We start from the raw sequence: 21925 nt of genomic DNA, 5'->3' as shown, positions 1-21925 counted from the left end.
CCCCCCCAATTCAGGAATTGCTTTCAGGCAAAATTACCTCTGCTTTCTGAGCACAAGCCAGGCTATTGTGCTGGAAATAATCTGTGTTAGTCTTACTGAAGTGGCTTGCGTTGCCATAGTTACTGTTTGGGTTCTGTGCACCTAAAATTTCAAGTATTTATCAGGAAAAAAGAGTTTGCTGATTTTTCTGATTTTCTCTTCTGAAACTCAGATTGAAGAGAAAGCAGATTTTCTATCCTATTAAATGTCTGTTCTGGGTGGGTACTGTCCTACCTAGCCTTGCAGAGTAATAGTTAACTCTCCAGCGGTGAAAAGCGAGCTTGGCCACGGCCTTGAAAAATGGAGTTATCAGCATCCTGCTGAGGACCCACAATCACTGCCCGATGATGGATGGAAAGGCAGCTTGTCATTGCCGGAGTGCAGCTCAGGAAATTGCACTAGACAGTCGGTTCTTTATGACAAAGCAAACGCAGAGCTCCTTGGTAGGTTTCCCAGTTGCTGCCACTCTGTACATGGTCACTTGCCACCCAGCACTGAGGCTGGGTCAGAAGTTTGCGTGGAGATAAGAAGGGGAGGTGGACACGAACTGGTGTAGGCAAAGAAAGCAAACTTGGCTGCTCGGCACATGTGAGCAACCAGAAGTGCAACACACGAAGACTGCTTTTGTAGCCACCATGTCTGTTTGTACTGCCTGTTTGCCTGTCTGGTTTGCAGACTCTGCGTCAGCCCACAGTTGAGCCCAGAAATAGTCCCCTTTGCCTGGTTGCCATGAGCTTGACTGGTCTTTATGTGGCTGTCTCCTAGGAGCCCAAAGCTATGCCACATGGCTGGAAGCTGTGTTTACAAGCTTTTCATCTGTCTTCCTTAACTTGTGGTTGCCATGGTTTCCTTTGCCTGTTGGGCCTGATCCTTTTAGGGGGACAAGCTGTCCACTCAACCAAAAGCCAGAGGCACAGCTCCGCCAGCACTGGCCTTTCGGCCACAGTCCCAATCGTATCTCATCACCTGGCCGTTCTGAGTCCTAAACCTCGCCCCTCGTGGGGCTGACCTCGACTTTTGCCCCAGCACCAGTGCTGCACCGGGGTCCACCACTTTACTGCCCGTCCTGGGGCCTTTTGCAATTGCCTCAGTCAGGGTGCTTATTGTGCTTCTCGTCAGACTAACCTTTCAGTAGCTCGGATTTTACGTTGCAGAGCCCTGTCCTCCTCTGTAATCATCACAGTTACCTGCTTATATACAGGGCTCATTTAAACCTGGGGACAGCCCCACCAGGTGGCCAGCACGTCCTCTATCATGCACATCTCTTGGTGCTGGCCCAGCATCCTTTTCTCCCTTTTCAGGTAATAGCTCTTTGTCTTTTGGGGAAACACTCCCCCATTCTCAGTTTATAGGTTTCTGGTGGGGCTCATCCCACCCCTTGTATTTCAGGGCCTGGCCAATCAGAATATTATGATCTCCCAGCTTCAATGATTGGTCCAGGGATGGACACATGATCCAAGCCAGGTAAATGAGAATTCTGGAACTTTCAGAAGAAAAAAAGTTTTTTCTCTGTTGTTGTTTAGGGGGTTGGATGTAATCCTGATGTGCTGATGGGGCAGGAGCCTGCTATTTAAGGAGAATGAAACAATGCAGGCGAGAACAGAATCAAGAGGTCAAGAGAGAGCCTGTGACTTGGTGACGTTGTTTGCAGGCCTCACCTGTAGTCCAAATACTTCAGTCAGAATAAACTCCCTTTTTAGGCAAATGCCTGTTTGAGTTGGGTTTTCTGTCACTTGCACCTGAAAGAGTCTGATAAATCTCCCCTCATGAGGATGCTGAGGCTCAGAGAAGTGAAATAACCTACCCAGGATACCCAGCTACTGGGATTTGACCCCATTTCTCTCGGCCCCAAAGACTGTCTCTCTTTCACTATCCCATGCTGACTTTGAATAGTAACCTTACATTTGTGACACATTCCCCAACATGCAGAGTACTTTCACACGGCTTATACTGCACAGCAATTTACTGCTCTCACCATGTGCTCCCAGCACAGGCTATTATTATTACTATTATTGTTATAAACACAGTATTATCATTCCATCTTCCAGATGAGGGCATTGAGGGTGTTGAGGGCATGTGCACTTAGCTAATCAGTGGCAAAGTGGGGCTGCTTATTTAAGTCGGGTTTAATATTCATTCCGTTTCCCTCCATTACTTCCTGAATGTGCCCCAAAGAGTAATTGCCCCAGCTGGTGGGCTCTTGTCTCTTACTTTTCCCCTAGGAGCCTGGCTGCTCCATACTTTGGAAGTAGTTGCCTTTGGAGGAGACCTGATAGCGATGGAAAGGACATGAGATCTGGGGGTCAAACAGACTCAGGTTTAGATCTTGCTTCCACCACTTACTAGCTTTGTAACTAGGGGCAAGTTACTCACTTTATCTGAACTCTAGTTTCCTCTTCTGTAAAACCTATGAGTCAGGGAGAATTATACTTACCTTGCAAGATTTTTATGAGGATTAAATGAAGTCAATGCATGTGAGCAGTAATAATAATAATATCAACAATGAATCGAGCATTTACTATATTATTTACTATTACTATCTCTATATTCCATATGAGAAAATTGAGGGACAGAGAGGTCAAGTGACTTGCCCAAGGTCACATAGCTTGTGAGTGGCAGAGCAGTATTCAACCCACACACGCTGGTTAAGACCCCTCAATCACAGAGCTTAGTACAGAGTAAGTGTTTAAATAACAGGAGACTCTTTCTCCATCCCAGTCCCATTTCTCTGGAAAGCTCAGCATCCAGTGTTGAGGACAGAATTGAAGCAGTGGAACTAGGGTGGAAGAGGGCCGTGTCTGGGTGGCACAGATAGGAGTGGGGCTGGAGGCCATACCAGGGAGTTAATGATGATCAAAGCACTTACATGGAAAACAGGAAAACAGACGGGTCCTGGATGTCAGTGAAGGAGGGCCCAGCAAGACAGGTGGGCTCAGAAATTAGAGACCCACAGGACCAGAGAAAGCATAGTGGGGACACCTTAGTGACCTAGAAGGCTCTTTATCTCAGGCCCGGAGCTTTGCTGTGATTTTTGTTAAGCCAGGAACCCACTGAGGAGTGGTTGACTGGGGCCCTGCAGGAGAAGGGGATAGGATCACAGGAAACTGCAGCTTCTGTCAGGCATCTGTGTCTTGACATTGACTAAGACTTGATGGTGATAACCTGGATTTATCCATTTGATGTGTCTTTGTAACCTGATGGAGAAAAGTCTTATTTTCTTAGCAGTAGATTCTGCCCTCTCTTAGCACCACCCTCCCACCTTTCAGGAGACCCTTGTAGGTGGGTAAACACTTTGATCAGCTGCTTGGGGTAGGGGTGAAGATGAGCTCTAAGAATTAAGTTTGAAGAACAATAGATATATGGTTCTGCTCCATTAACCAACCACCAGGCTCTTATTTGGCTGAGTGAGTTGGCACTCCGAGGCTGAGAACTGAAAAGCTTTGGGGCCATAGAGCATATTTTTTTGAGGCTGACATAAAGGAAGAGGAAGAGAAGGAGGAAAAATGAAGTAGCCTGCAGGGGAGAGGACTTTGAGGAAAAAGAAGAGAAGTATTTATTTATTATTATTATTTATTTATTTATTTTTTTGTGAGGAAGATCAGCCCTGTGCTAACATCTGCCAATCCTCCTCTTTTTTTGCTGAGGAAGACTGGCCTTGGGCTAACATCCATGCCCATCTTCCTCCACTTTATATGGGATGCCGCCACAGCATGGCTTGCCAAGTGGTGCATCGGTGCATGCCCGGGATCCGAACCAGTGAACCCCGGGCCACTGCAGCAGAGCATGCGCACTTAACTACTTGCGCCACTGGGCCGGCCCCAAAGAGAAGTATTTAAAGGAACTTTTATAAAGTCTTGCCATATTATATGCAATGTAAACTTTTCTTCCTGCTTCCTCAAGAATTCTTCGGTAAAATAGACATTCCTTATTAACGTGTTGTGGAGTTTAATCTCTTTTGAGAATGCATTGAAATGCTGAGTCCCAGTTTAAGGTGGGCATGTGATGAGCAAAACTGCCCATCAGGATCTTGCCATATTTGGGTCACGTATTTTTGGAGCATCTACTATGTGCCAGGTGCAATACCAGACACTGAGATTACAAGGGCAACTAGACATGGTCTTGGCTCTTAAGGAGTGTACAGTGTTTTGACTGTATGCAGAGCATGTGTGGAAACAGATTGCAGTGGAAGACCTTTAATCTGGGAGCCAAACATCAGAGTTGTTCTAAAAGGATAGTAAAAGTGATCACTCACTTAAAGACAGACATATAGACTAACGGAATAAAGAGCCCAGAAATAAACCCTCACATACATGGTCAAATGATTTTCAGCTAGGGTGTCAATACCATTCAATGGAGAAAGGGAAAAAACACATGGTTTTGGGAAAACTGGATATTGACATGCGAAAGAATGAAGTTGGACCCTTACTCTACACTATATACAAAAATTACCTCAAAATGGATCAAAGACCTAAATGTAAGGACTAACGTTATAAAACTCTTAGAAGAAAACAGAGGAAAACACTTCATGACACTGGATTTGGCAATGATTTCCTGGATGTGACATCAAAAGCACAGGCAACAAAAGAAAAAACAGATAAATTGACTACATCAAAATTAAAAACTTCTGTGCATCAAAGGACAGAATTAAATGTGAAAAGGTAACCAACAGAATGGGAGAAAATATTTGCAAATCATATATCTGATAAGGAGTTAATATCCAGAATACATAAAGAAGTCCCTACAACTCAAGAATAAAACACAAGCAACCTGATTAAAAAATGGGCAAAGGACTTGAATAAACATTTCTCCAGAGAAGAAAAACAAGTGGCCAATAAGCACATGAAAAGATTCTCAACATCACAAATCACTAGAGAAATGGAAATCAAAACCAAATATTCACACCCATTAGGATGGCTATTATCAAAAAAAGAAAATATTACATGTTGACGAGAATGTGGAGAAATTGGAACCCTCATACACTGTTAGTGGAAATGTAAAATGGTACAGCCACTGTGGAAAACAGTACAGCAGTTCCTCAGGAAAACAGAATTACCATTTGATCTAGCAATTCCACTTCTAGATATATATACACAAGAATTGAAAGCAGGGACTTGAACAAATATTTATACACCAATGTTCGTAGCAGCATTATTCACGGTAGCCAAACTGTGGAAGCAACCCAGGTGTCCACTGATGGATGAATGGATAAAGGAAATGCAGTATATATACACAGTGGAATATTATTTAGGCTTAAAAGAGAATGAAATTCTGACACATGCTACTGGATGAACCAGTACACGAACATGATCATGGATGAAACTTGAGGACATTATGCTAAGTGAAATGTACTAGTCACAAAAGGACCAACTCCACTTGTATGAGAGACCTAGAGTCTTTGTCAAAATCAGAGACGGAAAGTAGAATGGAGGTTACCAGGAGCTGGGGAGTTTAATCGATACAGGGTTTCAGTTTGGGATGATGGAAATATTCCTGAGATAGATGGTGTTAATGGTTGCACAACAATGTGAATATACTTACTGTCACTGAACTGTACACTTAAAAGTGGTTAAGATGGTAAATCTTATGTTATGTGTATTTTACCACAATTAAAAAAAAATTAACTTAAAAAAATGATCGCTCGCTTAAAAATCACACCACTGTAAAGACTGAGAACATTTTGTGCTATGAAGAGATGGTGTGATCCTGTGAATGACTGGTGGGTGAGATGATGGCTGCCCAAATAAGGCAGATTGTAGTGGACAATGGCCATGACATTGCAACGGACTCGTGACAACAGAAATTGTGACTGTTGTCAGACATTTATCTGTTTTGGCAGGTAACAATGACTTTAGTTTGATCATTGTCAAACTAAGCAAATTTTGGCATTAAGATATCCAAACTCCAGAACTATTGTTATTTCAGAATGGAGCAGGTCTCACACCTTCCATGCAAATGATCTTCTGTTGTGCATACAATATGAGGAGTGCCATAAAAGATCTAGACATAGAGTACCTATTTGTTCACTAATTCTTGAGACATTTCCTATGGACTTAATATGTTCAGGAGACAGGAAGAGGAGTAGGTTCCTAATTCTTCTCTCTCATCCTCTGCCATTCTGTGCTTTCTTTTGTGAGCATCATGCTTTGGCTGTAGGGTTCATTTTGCCTTGTTAGCAAGGCTGATGTAATGGAAATCCAACCCTACAAAATGGCATCTTTTTTTTTTTTTTCTTTTTTTTATTTTTTATTGATGTTTTAATGGTTTCTAACATTGTGAAATTTGGGGATGTACATTTTTGTTTGTCCATCACCACATATATGACTCCCTTCACCCCTTGTGCCCACCCCCACTGCCCTGGTAACCACAGTCCAGTTTTCTCTGTCCATGTGTTGGTTTATATTCCACATATGAGTGAGATCATACAGTGTTTGTCTTTCTCTTTCTGGCTTATTTCACTTAACATAATATGCTCCAGGCCCATCCATGTTGTTGCAAATGGGACGATTTTGTCTTTTTTATGGCTGAGTAGTATTCCATTGTATATATATACCACATTTTCTTAATCCAATCGTCAGTCGAGGGACACTTAGGTTGCTTCCACTTCTTGGCTATGGTGAATAATGCTGCAATGAACATAGGGGTGCATAAGCCTCTTTGGATTGTTGATTTCAGGTGCGTTGGATAGATTCCCAGTAGTGGGATGGCTGGATCATAGGGCATCTCTATTTTTAATTCTTTGAGGAATCTCCATACCGTTTTCCATAGAGGCTGCACCAATTTGCATTCCCACCAGCTGTGTATGAGGGTTCCTGTTTCTCCACATCCTCTCCAACATTTGTTGTTTTTTGTCTTGGTGATTATAGCCATTCTAACGGGCGTGAGGTGGTATCTTAGTGTTGTTTTGATTTGCATTTCCCTGATGATTAGTGATGTTGAGCATCTTTTCATGTGCCTATTGGCCATCTGTATATCTTCCTTGGAGAAGTGTCTGTTCATTTCCTCTGCCCATTTTTTGATCGGGTTGTTTGTTTTTTTGTTGTTCAATTGTGTGAGTTCTTTATATATTATGGAGATCAACCCCTTGTCAGATGTATGTTTTGCAAATATTCTCTCCCAGCTGGTTGGTTGTTTGTTCATCTTGATTCTGGTTTCATTTGTCTTATAAAAGCTCTTTAGTCTGATAAAGTCCCACTTGTTTATTTTTTCTTTAGTTTCCCTAGTCTGGGTAGGCATGTCATCCGAAAAGATTCCTTTAAACCCAATGTCAAATAGTGTGTTGCCTATATTTTCTTCTATGAGTTTTATAGTTTCAGGTCTCACCTTCAGGTCTTTGATCCATTTTGAGTTAATTTTTGTGAATGGCGATAGCACATGGTCCACTTTCATTCTTTTGCATGTGGCTGTCCAGTTTTCCCAACACCAAAATGGCATCTTTTATTCAGTGGGGAAACCAGTTGTCCTAAATTAGTTTTTTGGAGATTCGTGTACAGGTTTATGAGACTGCTCTCAGCAACAACACCTATGAGGGAGTGAGAGCAGCAAGATTGGTCCCATGGGAAGCTCTGAAGCTAGGATGGTCCTTTAGGGTTTTCCAAAGTAAGGCAAGGGGCTGGGGCCACCTACCCCATGGTCATTGGTGCAGGTGCTTGGAAAGGGAGCATAACCTGGGGTAAGTAGCTTTCCTTGGCTGAGGTCAAGAACTTGGGGGAGTTGTAGCTGGGAGCCCTCAACAGCCAACACTCCTGGGCAGTTGGGGGGTGAGTGCCTCAGTCCTGCAGGGGATCTGGGTGGCACAGCACACTCATAGACGCTACTCCAATCTTCTGCTTCTGTTCTCCCCCAGGAATTATTGGTACAAGAGGTAGGCCATTTCCTGGAAAGGTAGCACAAAATACCAGCAGCATGAATAAAACGGGAGTTGAGTTTTTGTTCATTTTTTTTAATCTGTTGCTCAAACAATACTATAACAGCAAAAATGGAAATAAAATTTTATTAGATTCCCACCTTCCTTCTGAATTATTTGTTTTCAGTTGCTGTGCTATTATCTGGTCAGTATCCTTATGCACATACCAAGTTTATATACTAGTTATGATTAAAAGTATTATGTATATGTGTGTATATATAACATTCGTATTATGTATATATAAACAATACAGTTTTTTCATGATCACAGTGGTTTTTTTAATGAGTTACATTTCATACAGAGAAATGTACAGATCTTAAATGTACAATTAGATTAGTTTTGATAAATGTATATGCCTTGGTAACTCCTACCCCAGTCAAGGTAAACATTTCTGTCATTCTGAAAAGTTACCCAGTGACCCCTTCTGGTCAATCCCCACCCCCATAGACAACTCCTGTTCTGATTTCTTTCTTTCGTTCTTTTATTTATTTATTTATTTTTATTTTATTTATTTTTTTGTGTGTGAGGAAGATTAGCCCTGAGCTAACATCCGTTGCCAATCCTCCTCTTTTTGCTGAGGAAGATTGGCTCTGGGCTAATATGTGTGCCCATCTTCCTCTACTTTATATGGGATGCTGCCACAGCATTCCTTGACAAGCAGTGCGTCGGTGTGCGCCCAGGATCCGAACCTGCGAACCCCGGGCTGCCGAAGCGGAGCGTGTGAACTTAACAGTTACGCCACTGGGCCGGCCCCTGATTTCTTTAATTTTTTTTAATTTTTATTTTTTTCAGTTTTTTTGAGATATAATTGACGTACAGCACTGTATAAGTTTAAGGTGTATAGAATAATGACTTGACTTACATATATTGTGAAACGATTACCACAATAAGTTTAGTTAATATCCATCGTCTCATACAGATACAAAAAAATTTTTTTCTTCCTTGTGGTGAGAACACTTAGGATTTACTCTCTTAACAACCTTCAAATATACCACACAGCAGTGTTAACTATAGTCATCATGTTGTACATTACATCCCCAGTACATATTTACATTGTAACTGGAAGTTTGTATCTTTTGACCACCTTCATCTAATCCTCCCCTGCATAACTACAAATCTGATGTCTTTTTCTATGAGTTTGGTTTTTTGTTTGTTTGTTTGTTTTAGATTCCACATATAAGTAAGAACATATGGTATTTGTCTTTCTTTGACTTATTTCACTTAGCATAATGCCCTCAAGGCCCATCCATGTTGTCACAAATGGCAGGACTCCTTTCTTTTTTATGGCTGAATAATATTCAATTGTGTGTAAATACCACAACTATTTTATCCATTCATCTATCATGGATGTTGTTTCCATGTCTTGGCTATTATAAATAGCCAAGCTATTTATAATATATTATTATAAATTATTATAAATAGCTATTATGTTGTTTCCATGTCTTGGCTATTATAAATAAGGCTGCTATGAACATGGGGGTGCAGATATCTCTTCAACATGGTGTTTTCATTTTCTTTGGATATATTCCTGAAAGTGGAATAGCTGGATCATATGGTAGTTCTATTTTTAATTTTTTGAGGAACCTCCATACTGTTTTCCATAGTGGCTCCATCAATTTACATTCCGCCCAGCAGTGCACAAGGGTTCCCTTTTCTCCACATGCTGGCCAGCATTTGTTATCTCTTGTCTTTTTGGTGATAGCCATTCTTACAAGCATAGGTGATATCTCATTGTGGTTTTGATTTGCATTTTCCTAATGGTTAGTGATGTTGAGCACCTTTTCATGCACCTGTTGGCCATTTGTGTGTCTTTTTGGAAAAATGTCTATTCAGGTCCTTTGCCCGTTTTTTAATTGGATTATTTGTTTTTTTGGATTTGAGTTGTATGAGTTCTTTATATATTTTGAATATTAACCGCTTATCAGATATATGACATGCAAATATTTTCTCCCATTCAGCAGGTTGCCTTTTCATTTTGTTGATGGTTTCCTTTGCTGTGCAGAAGATTTTTAGTTTGATGTAGTCTCACGTTCTTTATTTTGTTGCTTGTTCTTTAGGTGTCATATCCAAAAAATTGTTGCCAAGACTCTGATTTCTATCACCTTGGATTAGTTTTCTCTGTTTTTGAATTTTACATGAAAGGAATCATAGAGGACTGACTCTTGATACACATATGTTTAAGAAATCAACTTTCCCCCTTTCTTTTATACTATTCATGTATTTTTCTGATTGTAAAAAATATACCCTTTTGTTATCAACACCCAGAAATATAAAATAATATTGTGCAGCATTAAAAATGACTGTCCTGGGGCTGGCCCGGTGGCACAAGCAGTTAAGTGGTTCACTGGTTCGGATTCCGGGCGTGCACCAACGCACTGCTTGGCAAGCCATGCTGTGGCGGCGTCCCATATAAAGTAGAGGAAGATGGGCACGGATGTTAGCCCAGGGCCAGTCTTCCTCAGCAAAAAAAAAGAGGAGGATTGGCAGATGTTAGCACAGGGCTGATCTCCTCACAAAAAAAAAAAATAATAATAATGATTGTCCTTACCTATAGGTAACCTATAGGAACTGGATCTTGGCGTATTTTCTTTTTTTTTCATTATGAAAATTTTGTTGTATATTATTGTTTATCAGTCACCATGTAAGTGCATCTCTTCACCCCTTGTGCCCACCCCCAACCCCCCTAGCCCCTGGTAACCACCAAACAGTTCTATCTGTGCGTGTGTTGGTTTATCTTCCACATATGAGTGAAATCATGCCCTGTTTGTCTTTCTCTTTCTGGCTTATTTCGCTTAACATAATACCCTCCAGGTCCATCCATGTTGTTGCAAATGGGACGATTTTGCCTTTCTTTATGGCTGAGTAGTATTCCATGGTATATATATACCACATCTTCTTTATCCATTCATCAGTTGAGGGACACTTGGGTTGCTTCCATGTCTTGGCTATAGTGAATAATGCTGCGATGAACATAGGGGTGCATAAGCCTCTTTGGATTGTTGATTTCAGGTTCGTTGGGTAGATATCCAGTAGTGGGATAGCTGGATCGTAAGGTATTTCTATTTTTAATTTTTTGAGGAATCTCCATACTGTTTTCCATAGAGGCTGCACCAGTTTGCATTGCCACCAGCAGTGGATTAGGGTTCCCGTTTCTGCATAGCCTCTCCAGCATTTGTTGCTTTTTGTCTTGGTGATTATAGCCATTCTAACAGGTGTAAGGTGATATCTTAGTGTGGTTTTGATTTGCGTTTCCCTTATGACTAGCTATGTTGAGCATCTTTTCATGTGCCTATTGGCTATCTGTATATCTTCTTTGGAGAAGTGTCTGTTCATTTCCTCTGCCCATTTTTTGATTGGGTTGTTTGTTTTTTTGTTATTCAGTTGTGTGAGTTCTTTATATATTATGGAGCTTAATCCCTTGTCAGATATACGGTTTGCAAATATTTTTTCCCAGCTGGTGGGTTCCCTCTTCATTTTGATCCTGGTTTCATTTGCCTTGTAGAAGCTCTTTAATCTGATGAAGTCTCACTTGTTTATTTTTTCTTTTGTTTCCCTTGTCTGAGTAGACATGGAATTCAAGAAGATCCCTTTATGGCTGATGGTGAGTAGTGTACTACCTATATTTTCCTCCAGGAGTTTTATAGTTTCAGGTCTCACCTTCAGGCCTTTGATCCATTTTGAGTTAATTTTTGTGTACAGCGAAAGAAGGTGGTCTACTTTCATTCTTTTGCAAGTGGCTGTCCAGTTTTCCCAGCACCATTTATTGAAGAGACTTTCCTTTCTCCACTGTATGTCCTTAGCTCCTTTGTCAAAGATTAGCTGCCCATAGATATGAAGTTTTATTTCTGGGCTTTCAATTCTGTTCCATTGATCTGTGTGTCTGTTTTTATACAAGTGTCATGCTGTTTTAATTACTATCGCTTTGTAGTATGTTTTGAAGTCAGGGATTGTGATGCCTCCAGCCTTGTTCTTCTTTTTCAGGATTGCTTTAGCTATACGGGGTCTTTTGTTGCCCCATATGAATGTTAGTATTCTTTGTTCTATTTCTGTGAAGAATGTCTTTGGGATTCTGATTGGGATTGCATTGAATCTGTAGATTGATTTAGGTAGTATGGACGTTTTAACTATGTTTGTTCTTCCAATCCAAGTGCATGGAATATTTTTCCATTTCTTTATGTCATCATTGATTTCTCTCAATAATGTCTTACAGTTTTCATTGTATAGGTCTTTCGCTTCCTTGGTTAAATTTACTCCTAGATATTTTATTCTTTTTGTTGCAATTGTAAATGGGATTGTCTTCTTGAGTTCTCTTTCTGTTAGTTCGTTGTTGGCACATAGAAATGCAACTGATTTCTGTAAGTTGATTTTGTACCCTGCCGCTTGGCTGTAGTTGTTGATTATTTCTAATAGTTTTCCAATGGATTCTTTAGGGTTTTCTATATATAAGATCATGTCATCTGCAAACAGCGAGAGTTTCACTTCTTCTTTGCCTATTTGGATTCCTTTTATTCCTTTTTCTTGCCTAATTGCTCCGGTCAGAACCTCCAGTACTGTGTTGAATAAGAGTGGCGAGAGTGGGCACCCTTGTCTTGTCCCTGTTTTCAGAGGGATGGCTTTCAGTTTTTCCCCCGTTGAGTATGATGTTGGCTGTGGGTTTGTCATATATGGCTTTTATTATGTTAAGATACTTTCCTTCTATACCCATTTTGTTGAGAGTTTTTATCATAAATGGATGTTGGATCTTGTCAGAAGCCTTCTCTGCATCTATTGAGATGATCATATGGTTATTATTCCTTGTTTTGTTAATATGGTGTATCACATTGATTGATCTGTGGATGTTGAACCATCCCTGTGTCCCTGGTGTAAATCCCACTTGATCATGGTGTATGATCTTTTTAATGTATTGCTGTGTTTGGTTTGCCAATATTTTGTAGAGGATTTTTGCATCTATGTTCATCAGGGATATTGGTCTGTAGTTTTCCTTCTTAGTATTGTTTTTGCCTGGCTTTGGTATCAGGGTGATGTTGGCCTCGTAGAATGTGTTGGGAAGTGTTCCATCTTCTATTTTTTGCAATAGTTTGAGAAGGATAGGTATTAAGTCTTCTTTGAATATTTGGTAAAATTCTCCCAAGAAGCCAGCTGGTCCTGGACTTTTATTTTTGGGGAGGTTTTTGATTACAGTTTTAATCTCTTTACTTGTGATTGGTCTATTCAGGTTCTCTGTTTCTTCTTGATTCAGTTTTGGTAGGTTGTATGAGTCTAGGAATTTATCCATTTCTTCTAGATTGTCCAATTTGTTGGCATATAGTTTTTCATAGTATTCTCTTATAATCTTTTGTATTTCTGTGGTAACTGTTGTAATTTCTCCTTTTTCGTTTCTAATTTTATTTATTTGAGCCTTCTCTCTTTTTTTCTTGGTGAGTCTGGCTAAGGGTTTGTCAATTTTGTTTATCGTCTCAAAGAACCAGCTCTTTGTTTCATTGATCCTTTCTGCTGTTTTTTTTAATTTCAATTTCATTTATTTCTGCTCTGATTTTTATTATGTCCCTCCTTCTGGTGACTTTGGGCTTTGTTTGTTCCTCTTTTTCTAATTCTGTTAGGCGTAGTTTGAGGTTGCTTATTTGGGCTTTTTCTTGTTTGTTAATGTGTCCCTGTATTGCTATGAGTTTCCCTCTCAGGACCGCTTTTGCTACATCCCATATGAGTTGGTATGGTGTATTTTCATTTTCATTTGTCTCCAGATATGCTTTGATTTCTCCTTTAATTTCATCAATGATCCATTGGTGGTTTAGTAGCATGTTGTTGAGTCTCCACAGCTTTGTCACTTTCCTGGTTTTTTCCTTGTAGTTGATTTCTAACATCATGGCATTATGGTCTGAAAAGATGCTTTTTATGATTTCAATCTTCTTAAATTTGTATAAGCATGCCTTGTTTCCCAACGTATGGTCTATTCTTGAGAATGTTCCTTGCGCACTTGAGAATAATGTGTAATCTGCTGTGTTTGGATGGAGTGCTCTATATATATCTGTTAAGTCCATCTCATCTAGTTTTTCATTTAGGTCCATTATTTCCTTATTTATTTTCTGTCTGGATGATCTGTCCATTGATGAGAGTGGGGTGTTAACATCCCCTACTATTATTGTGTTGTTGTTAATATCTCCTTTTAAGTTTGTTAATAGTTGCTTTATGTACCTTGGTGCTCCTGTATTGGGTGCATATATATTTAAAAGTGATATGTCTTCTTGGTGGAGTGTCCCTTTTATCATTATATAATGCCCCTCTTTGTCTCCCATTACCTGTTTTATCTTGAAGTCAACTTTGTCTGATATAAGTATGGCAACACCTGCTTTCTTTTGTTTGCCATTAGCTTGGAGTATTGTCTTCCACCCTTTCACTCTGAGCATGTGTTTGTCTTTAGAGATGAGGTGTGTTTCTAGAGGCAGCATATTGTTGGGTCTTGTTTTTAAATCCATCCCACCACTCTGTGTCTTTTTATTGGCGAGTTCAGTCCATTTACATTTAGGGTAATTATTGATATATGGGGGCTTGTTGTTGTTATTTTATCACTCTTTTTCCAGTTCTTTTGCATTTCTTTTGTTTCTCATTCCATGTGTTTCGGACTACCAATGCAGTTTGGTAGTTCTGTATGGGGGTTCTCTTGGTTTTCTCTTTGTTTATCGTGTGTGATTCTGTTCTGATTATTTGGTTAGTGGTTACCATGAGGTTTGTATATAAAATATCGTGGATGTGATAGTCCATTTTTTGATGGCCTCTTATTCCCTTAGACTAAGTCAATTTGACCCCTTTCCTCTTCCCCTTCTATGTTATTGTTGTTATATCTTATTCCTTCTTGTGTTGTGAGTTCGTGTTTAACATGATGAGGTTATATTTATGCTTGGTGCTTACCTTCCCTTGATCTTTGGTTTTATAATTAAGTGTTTGTGGGGCCAGCCCAGTGGCACAAGTGGTTAAGTGCACGCACTCCGCTGCGGCGGCCCGGGGTTCGCAGCTTCGGATCCCAGGCACGCACCGACGCACCACTTGTTAAGCCATACTGTGGCGGCGTCCCATATAAAGTAGAGGAAGGTGGACATGGATGTTAGCTCAGGGCCAATCTTCCTCAAGAAAAAAGGTGAGGATTGGCATCAGATGTTAGCTTAGGGCAAGTCCTCCTCACAAAAATAAATAAATAAATAAATAAATAAATAAATAAAATAAATAATATAATTAAGTGTTTGCTAATCTATTTTGATAGAGGACTGCAATTTTTCTTGTTTTGTCAACCTATTTTCCTCCTCGTTCAAAACTTTGAATCCCCTTTCTCTTTTTTTCCTCCGAGATGAGGGCATTCTTGACTACTTCTTGTAGTGGGGGTCTTGTGGCAAAGAACTCCCTTAGCTTTTGTTTATCTGGGATAGTTACTATTTCTCCATCATATCTGAAGGATATTTTTGCTGGATAGAGTATTCTTGGGTGAAAGTTTTTGTCCTTCAGAATTTTGAATGTATCGTTCCACTCTCTCCTAGCCTGTAAAGTTTCTGTCGAGAAATCGGCTAAGAGCCTGATAGGAAATCCTTTGTATGTTATTTTTTTTTTGTCTAGCTGCCCTTAATATTTTTTCTTTGTCATTGACTTTTGCCAGCTTTACTACTATATGCCTTGGGGAGTGTCTTTTGGTGTTGATATATTTAGGAGATCTATTGATTTCATTCCCTGGTATTTCTAGCTCCTTCCCCAGGTTTGGGAAGTTCTCAGATATTATTTCTTTGAACAAGTTCTCTGCTCCTTTTTCCCTCTCTTCGTCCTCTGGAATACCTATAATCCTTATGTTGGATTTCCTAATTGAGTTGGATATTTCTCAGGAGAGTTTCTTCATTTCTTTTTAGTCTTAGTTCTCTTTCCTCCTCCATCTGGAGCACTTCTGCATTGCTGTCCTCAATATTGCTAATTCTTTCCTCCATATTGTCAGCTCTGGTGCTTAAGGCTTCCAGATTTGTCTTTATCTCCTCTATTGTGTTTTTCATCTCTAAGATTTCTGATTGGTGTTTTTTTTTATAGTTTCAATCTCTTTTGTGAAGAAACTCCTGATTTCACTGAGTTGTCTGTTTGTGTTTTCTTGTATTTCATTAAGCTTTTTTATGATGGCTATTTTGAATTCTCTGTCGTTAAGGTTATACATTTCTGTGCTTTCTGGGTTGACTTCTGGGTGCTTGTCATTTTCCTTTTGGTCTGGAGATTTAATATATTTTTGCATGATGCCTGTTGGTGTTGGCTTACCTTTCCTCATAGTGACAATATATGGTCACAGTTTCCTCTTGCTGCCACTGGGTGGGGGTCAAGGGCTGTGTATTCTGGCCCGCCTCAATCCGTGTGCACTCTCATCAGTCCCTGGCTGATCTGCGGTGTGGCTGAGTGGAGGCTGCTGGGGGGAAGGCATGGAAACAGCTGGAGCTGGAGCACAGCTAGTCGGAAGCAGCTGGGGTTTGGGTGCGGGTGGGTTGAAGCAGCTGCAACTGAAGTGCTGCTGGGCCAAAGAAGCTGGAACTGGAGTGCACTGGGCCAAAGAAGCTGGAACTGGAGTGTGCTGGGCCGAAGAAGGAGGAACTGGAGCACCGCTGGGCCAAAGAAGCTGGAACTGGAGTGCGGTGGGCTGAAGTTGCTGGTGCCAAGTCAGCTGTAGCCCGTGCACAGGCCAAGTGGAAGCAGCTGGAGCTGGGGGGAGGGGGGGCGGTCAAGCTGAAGGAGCTGGGGATGGGGCACATTCCAGCTGAAAGAGCTGGGGCCGGGGCACGGTGGAGCCAGGGAAGCTGGGGCCGTGGCTTGGTCCAGCTGGAGCAGCTGGGGCTGTGGCGTGGTGGGGACTAAGCTGCTGCTGCCTCTGGTGCAGGGGTGCAGGCTTGCCCCACTGCTGGTCGGGCAGGGCGCCTGGGGGCTGCTGCATTGGGGACGGGGCTGAGCTGAAGCACTGCTGTGCTGAAGCACCAGTTGGGCGGGCCAGGTTGGGGAGGGGCGCTTACTTTCACCTCCCCGATCTCAGAGGTTTCTTGCCTTGCTGTCGCTCTATGCTCTCCGGAGGGGCTAGCTTATGGAAACTACCTTGCAACAGTTCCGCTCCCTCCATAGGAGAATCCCCTTGGGCTGTGAGGGGTCTCGGAGAGTGCCGTTTTTCACGTGGCAAGCCTTCCCTCCCCCTCCTCTGAGAGCTGCATGGTCTCAGTCTCTGGGTCGCAGTCCTTGGGGAAGGAAGGGAGCTCCTCTTACCTCCTTCCACTTATTCTGGAGATTCCAGCACCTCAGTCCTCAGGTGTACGGCTGCCTGGGTGCCTCAGACGTCCCCTGTGTTGTGTGAATAGCTTCTGTTGGAAGCTTTTTGTTGTGTCTTAGAGGGGGAGAGTTCAATGGGGGAAGCTCACTCCGCCATGATGCTGACGTCACTCTTAGCATATTTTCTTGTACAGTGGTTCTCAAAGTCGATCTCTAGACTAAGAACATCAGAGAAGGGGCCAGCTCAGTGGGGTAGTGATTAGGTTCACACGCTCCACTTCGGCCACCTGGGGTTCGCGGGTTTGGATCCCGGGCATGCCCCGACACACCGCTTGTCAAGCCATGCTGTGGTAGTGTCCCATATAAAGTAGAGGAAGATGAGCACTGATGTTAGCTCAGGGCCAGTCTTCCCCAACAAAAAGAGGAAGATTGGCATCAGATGCTAGCTCAGGGCTAATCTTACTCACAAAAAAAAAAAAAAAAAGAACATCAGAGAACTTGTTAGAAATGCAAAATTTCCAGCCTCATCCCAGACCTACTGAATCAGAAACTCTGGGGGGTGGGGCCCAGCAGTGTGTTTAAAGAAGTCCTCCAAGTGTCTCTGATACATGTGTATTTGAGAACCATTTCCTTAGAATATTTTTCCTTTCCTTTCCTTTCCTTTCCTTTTTCCTTTCCCTTTCCCTCTCCTCTCCTCTCCTCTCCTCTCCTCTCCTCTCCTCTCCTCCCCTCCCCTCCCCTCCCCTTTCCCTTCCCTTCCCTTCCCTTCCCATCCCTTCCCTTCCCTTCCCTTCCCTTCCCTTCCCTTCCCTTTCTTTCCTAGATGAGATCATACTATACTCACATTTTTACATTCTGCCTTCTCATGTAACAGTTTATTAGAGGCATTACCACGTCATGACAGGTAACAAGTTAACTTGTCCAGACTAAGAAAAATTGATGTGGTCTGTAAATGTAGTAATGAGGCTAAATGTGGCCTGTTTTTGCTTTTGCCTTCTCTTGGGACAACTATATCCCAACATGACCACATTTGTGGACGGCTTCTTTTGCTCACTCTCATCACCACATAGCATGATGATGCTGGAAATGTGTTTGGGTGCGGTGACTCCAGTTGTTCTTGGGAAGATTTACAAACAGACTTTGTCTCATGTAGGACTGGTGAGTAACAATTTTATCCAAGCAAATGACACAGAGGGCTGACACTTGTGGTTCTCACATGCAAAGGTGCCAATGGCAGAGGAGACATCTTGAAGGAAAGGTAACTATGTCGCTCTTTGGGGGGCACCGTCTGAGTCCTTAGTTCTGGTTGAACAATAACCCTCCCTCTTTCCTCATGACACAACACTGCTGAGGAGCACTGTGTCCATTGATAGACTCCAGATGGGCAGGCCTGACTTTGGTCTGCCTCGAAAATGCCCATTGACTCTTCTTGTCTTGAGATAATGTTTGTTAGGCTGAAAGAGGAGGACAAGGGACCTTATCCACAATTGTCCCCAGAGTATAGCCCTCCACATAAAGGCTTTCTAGTCATCTTACAAAAAATAATCTTTCAAGAGATGGCCTGTGAGGTCTCAGATTGGGGAAGTGGCTTGCCCAAGGTCACATAGTTGGTGTGTGCTGGCAATGCTGTGATTCCAATCCAAATCACCTAACTCCAAATTCTGCCTGCTTCCACTCTGTGGTGCTGCCTCCTGGAGTGTGCATGGTCCTGTTCTTACCCCTGGTGGACGGGACAGCAGAGAAAGGGGCAGCATCAGAATGTTGTAGAGCAATAGGCACCTGTATTGGCACTTCCAGGGAAAGGGAAGGAAGAAAATATGAAAGGCAGTGTAATGGAGTGCAAAAATGAGTATTCTGGGACCAGGCTGACCTGATTTAGAATCAGAGCTGTGGCACTTATGGGTTATGTGACTGTGTCATTTATCTATTGCTGAGTAACAAATTACCCCCCAAAATGTGGCATAAAACCCCACACATCTATTATCTCACAGTCTGTGGATCAAGAATCCAGGCTCGGTTTCTCTGGATCCTCTGCTTCAGGGTCTCTCACAAGGCTGCAGTTGAGGTGTCAGCTGGTGACGAGGTCTCATATGAAGACTCAACTGGGGAAGGGTCTTATATTAATCAGCTCAGGCTGCCATAATAAAGTACCACAGACTGAGTGGCTTAAACAACAGATATTTATGTCTTCATAGTTCTGGAGGCTGGAAGTCTGAGGTCAGGGTGCCAGCATGGTGGGCTCTGGTGAGAGCTCACCTTCTGGCTTATAGACAGCCCCATCTTGCAATGTCTTCACATGGTGGAGAGAGAGTGTGAGCAAGCTCTCTGGTGTCTCTTCTTATAAGGGTGCTAGTCCCATCATGAGAGCCCTGTCCTCATGAGCTAATTTAAACCTAAATACCTCCCAAAGGCCCCACCTCCAAATACTAGCACTTTGGGAGTTAGGGCTTCCATAGCGGGTCTGCTTCCCAGCTGACTTACGTGGTTGTTGGCAGGATTCAGTTCCTCATGGGTTGTTAGACTGAGGGCCTCAGTTCCTTGCTGCTTGTTGGTCAGAGGTCACCCTCAGTTCCTCACATGGGCCTCTCGAACAAGGCAGATGACTTAACTTCTCTGAATCCTTCCCTTTTTTTACCCTGTAAAATGGGTATAGATATAGCTGTCCTAGAGTTTTTGTGGGAATTCACTGAGATAATGTAGACAATGGTCTTACACAGAGGCTGGCACATTGTTGGGGCTACCTAAATGGCAACTATTATTACTATCATTGTAATTTTTATGGCATCTGATATTCCAGAGCCTGCCTATTGGCCAGGTAGCATATGGGGATATGCCCATTGTCCCCTGCTACAACACAGAGGCTTCCCCAGGTAAAGGACCATTTCTAAACTACAGAGAAGGGCCGGCCCCGTGGCTTGGTGGTTGAGTTCGTGTGCTCCACTGCTGGCGGCCCGGGTTCGGATCCCGGGTGCGCACCGACGCACCGCATCTCCAGCCATGCTGGGGCCGCGTCCCACATACGGCAACTAGAAGGAAGTGCAGCTATGACATATAACTATCTACTGGGGCTTTGGGGGGAAAATAAATAAATAAATAAAATTATAAACTACAGAGAAAATACAGCTCTTTTCCTTAAGCATCTCACTGTGACGGGCAGTTCTCAGAGCTGCGCCATGGAGTATACAGTGGTCATACTTTTTGTGTCCCTCCATGTCAGCCTCTCAGATCAGGCTGAAGAGTTTCCTTTCACACCCCTGGAAACCAGACCTCTTACAGCATCTATTGCTTGTGCACGACGTGGATTCTCCGGGAGGTTCAACTTGAGCCACCTTTATGCAGTTGATCTCAGTCTGTCCTGTCTCTTAAACCATTGTCTGTTCTCGGTCTCATATTCGTTACTATCTCAAGGCATCTGTGTAGGCTTTTTTCCCATCCAATCCTGGGCACAGTTAACAGGTGAAGCAGTACTTTTCAGAGGCCTTGGGAGCCGCATTTTTCTCAGTCATCATTGGGGGCTATTACAGGGGGAAGTATAACTTTGTCTAATGTGGCTGTTCTAATCCTTGCTGTGTAGAAATATGACCAGATTGAACGTCTGTTCTGAATTATCTTTCTGCCTAAACGGAGCCCAGGAGAGACCTTAACTTGCAAAAAATATATTATTCAGCCCGATGTTGATTTCATTTCCTAAAAGAGATTGGGTCCAAATAAGACTTTAATTGAATTCAGCCTCTTGACCTGACACTGACTTGGTTCTCCCTCCTAGTGCCTTCCAACATTAGACAAGGGAGGAGGAGTAATAGACAAATTAAGCGATTCACATGGATTTATAGGCCGAGCCACTTCCACATTCCATAAAGCCCAAATGACAGTATAGGAAACAGCTGCAGTATTTACTGGGGCCTGGTAAGGCCTAATTACCATCCCACCTCCTCACAGGGGGTGTTCGGCTCCAAATGGAGTGCAGTGGAGGGAGTAATTGACTCTGCTGCCCTGGCACCTGGTGTTTCTGCCAAATGCCTGAGGTCACTGCAGCAAACAACACCCCGACCCTTGGCTGGGTGGAGGAAGGCCTCAGGACCTCTAGTGAGAGATGGAGAGCAGAGCCAAGAGGAGGTCAGAGGGATTTCATTGTTCATATTTTTGTCCGTTCACTCAAGAATTATTTATTGAGCACCTACTAAATGTCAGGTACTGTTGTAGGCACCAGGGACACAGTGACCAACATAGTCCCTGCCTTCTTAGAGCTTACACTCTTGAGCTGCTCTGTTCAATACAATAACTAAATTTAAATTTAAATGCATTAAAATGAAATCAAATTAAAAATTCAGTTCTTCAGTCACATTTGCCACATTTCAAGTGCTCCGTAGGCACTTGGATAGCACAGGTAGAGAACATTTCCACCATCACAGAAAGTTCTATCAGACACACTGGTCTAGTGCGGGTGGAGCATGGAGGGTCCGGAAATGGTCATTAAGTGAACAAGCATATATGTAAATAAGATAACTTCTGAGGAGGTGATACTATGAAGAGAATAAAACAGAGGAATGGGCTAGAGTTGCCATTTGAATAGGGTGGTCTGGGTGGGCTTCTCTGAGAAGGTGACACATGGGCCAAGATCCTGGAAGGAGCTGAGTGAACAGCAAATCCTTAGAGTATTCCAGAGCATAAGAAAGCCACTGTGGCTCAGAGTAGGGAGCTAGAGGGAGAGAAATATGA

Source organism: Diceros bicornis, chromosome 2 (genome assembly GCF_020826845.1).
Source record: "Diceros bicornis minor isolate mBicDic1 chromosome 2, mDicBic1.mat.cur, whole genome shotgun sequence".
NCBI classification, from domain to species: Eukaryota; Metazoa; Chordata; class Mammalia; order Perissodactyla; family Rhinocerotidae; genus Diceros; species Diceros bicornis.
Note: the sequence above shows the minus strand (reverse complement) of the source record.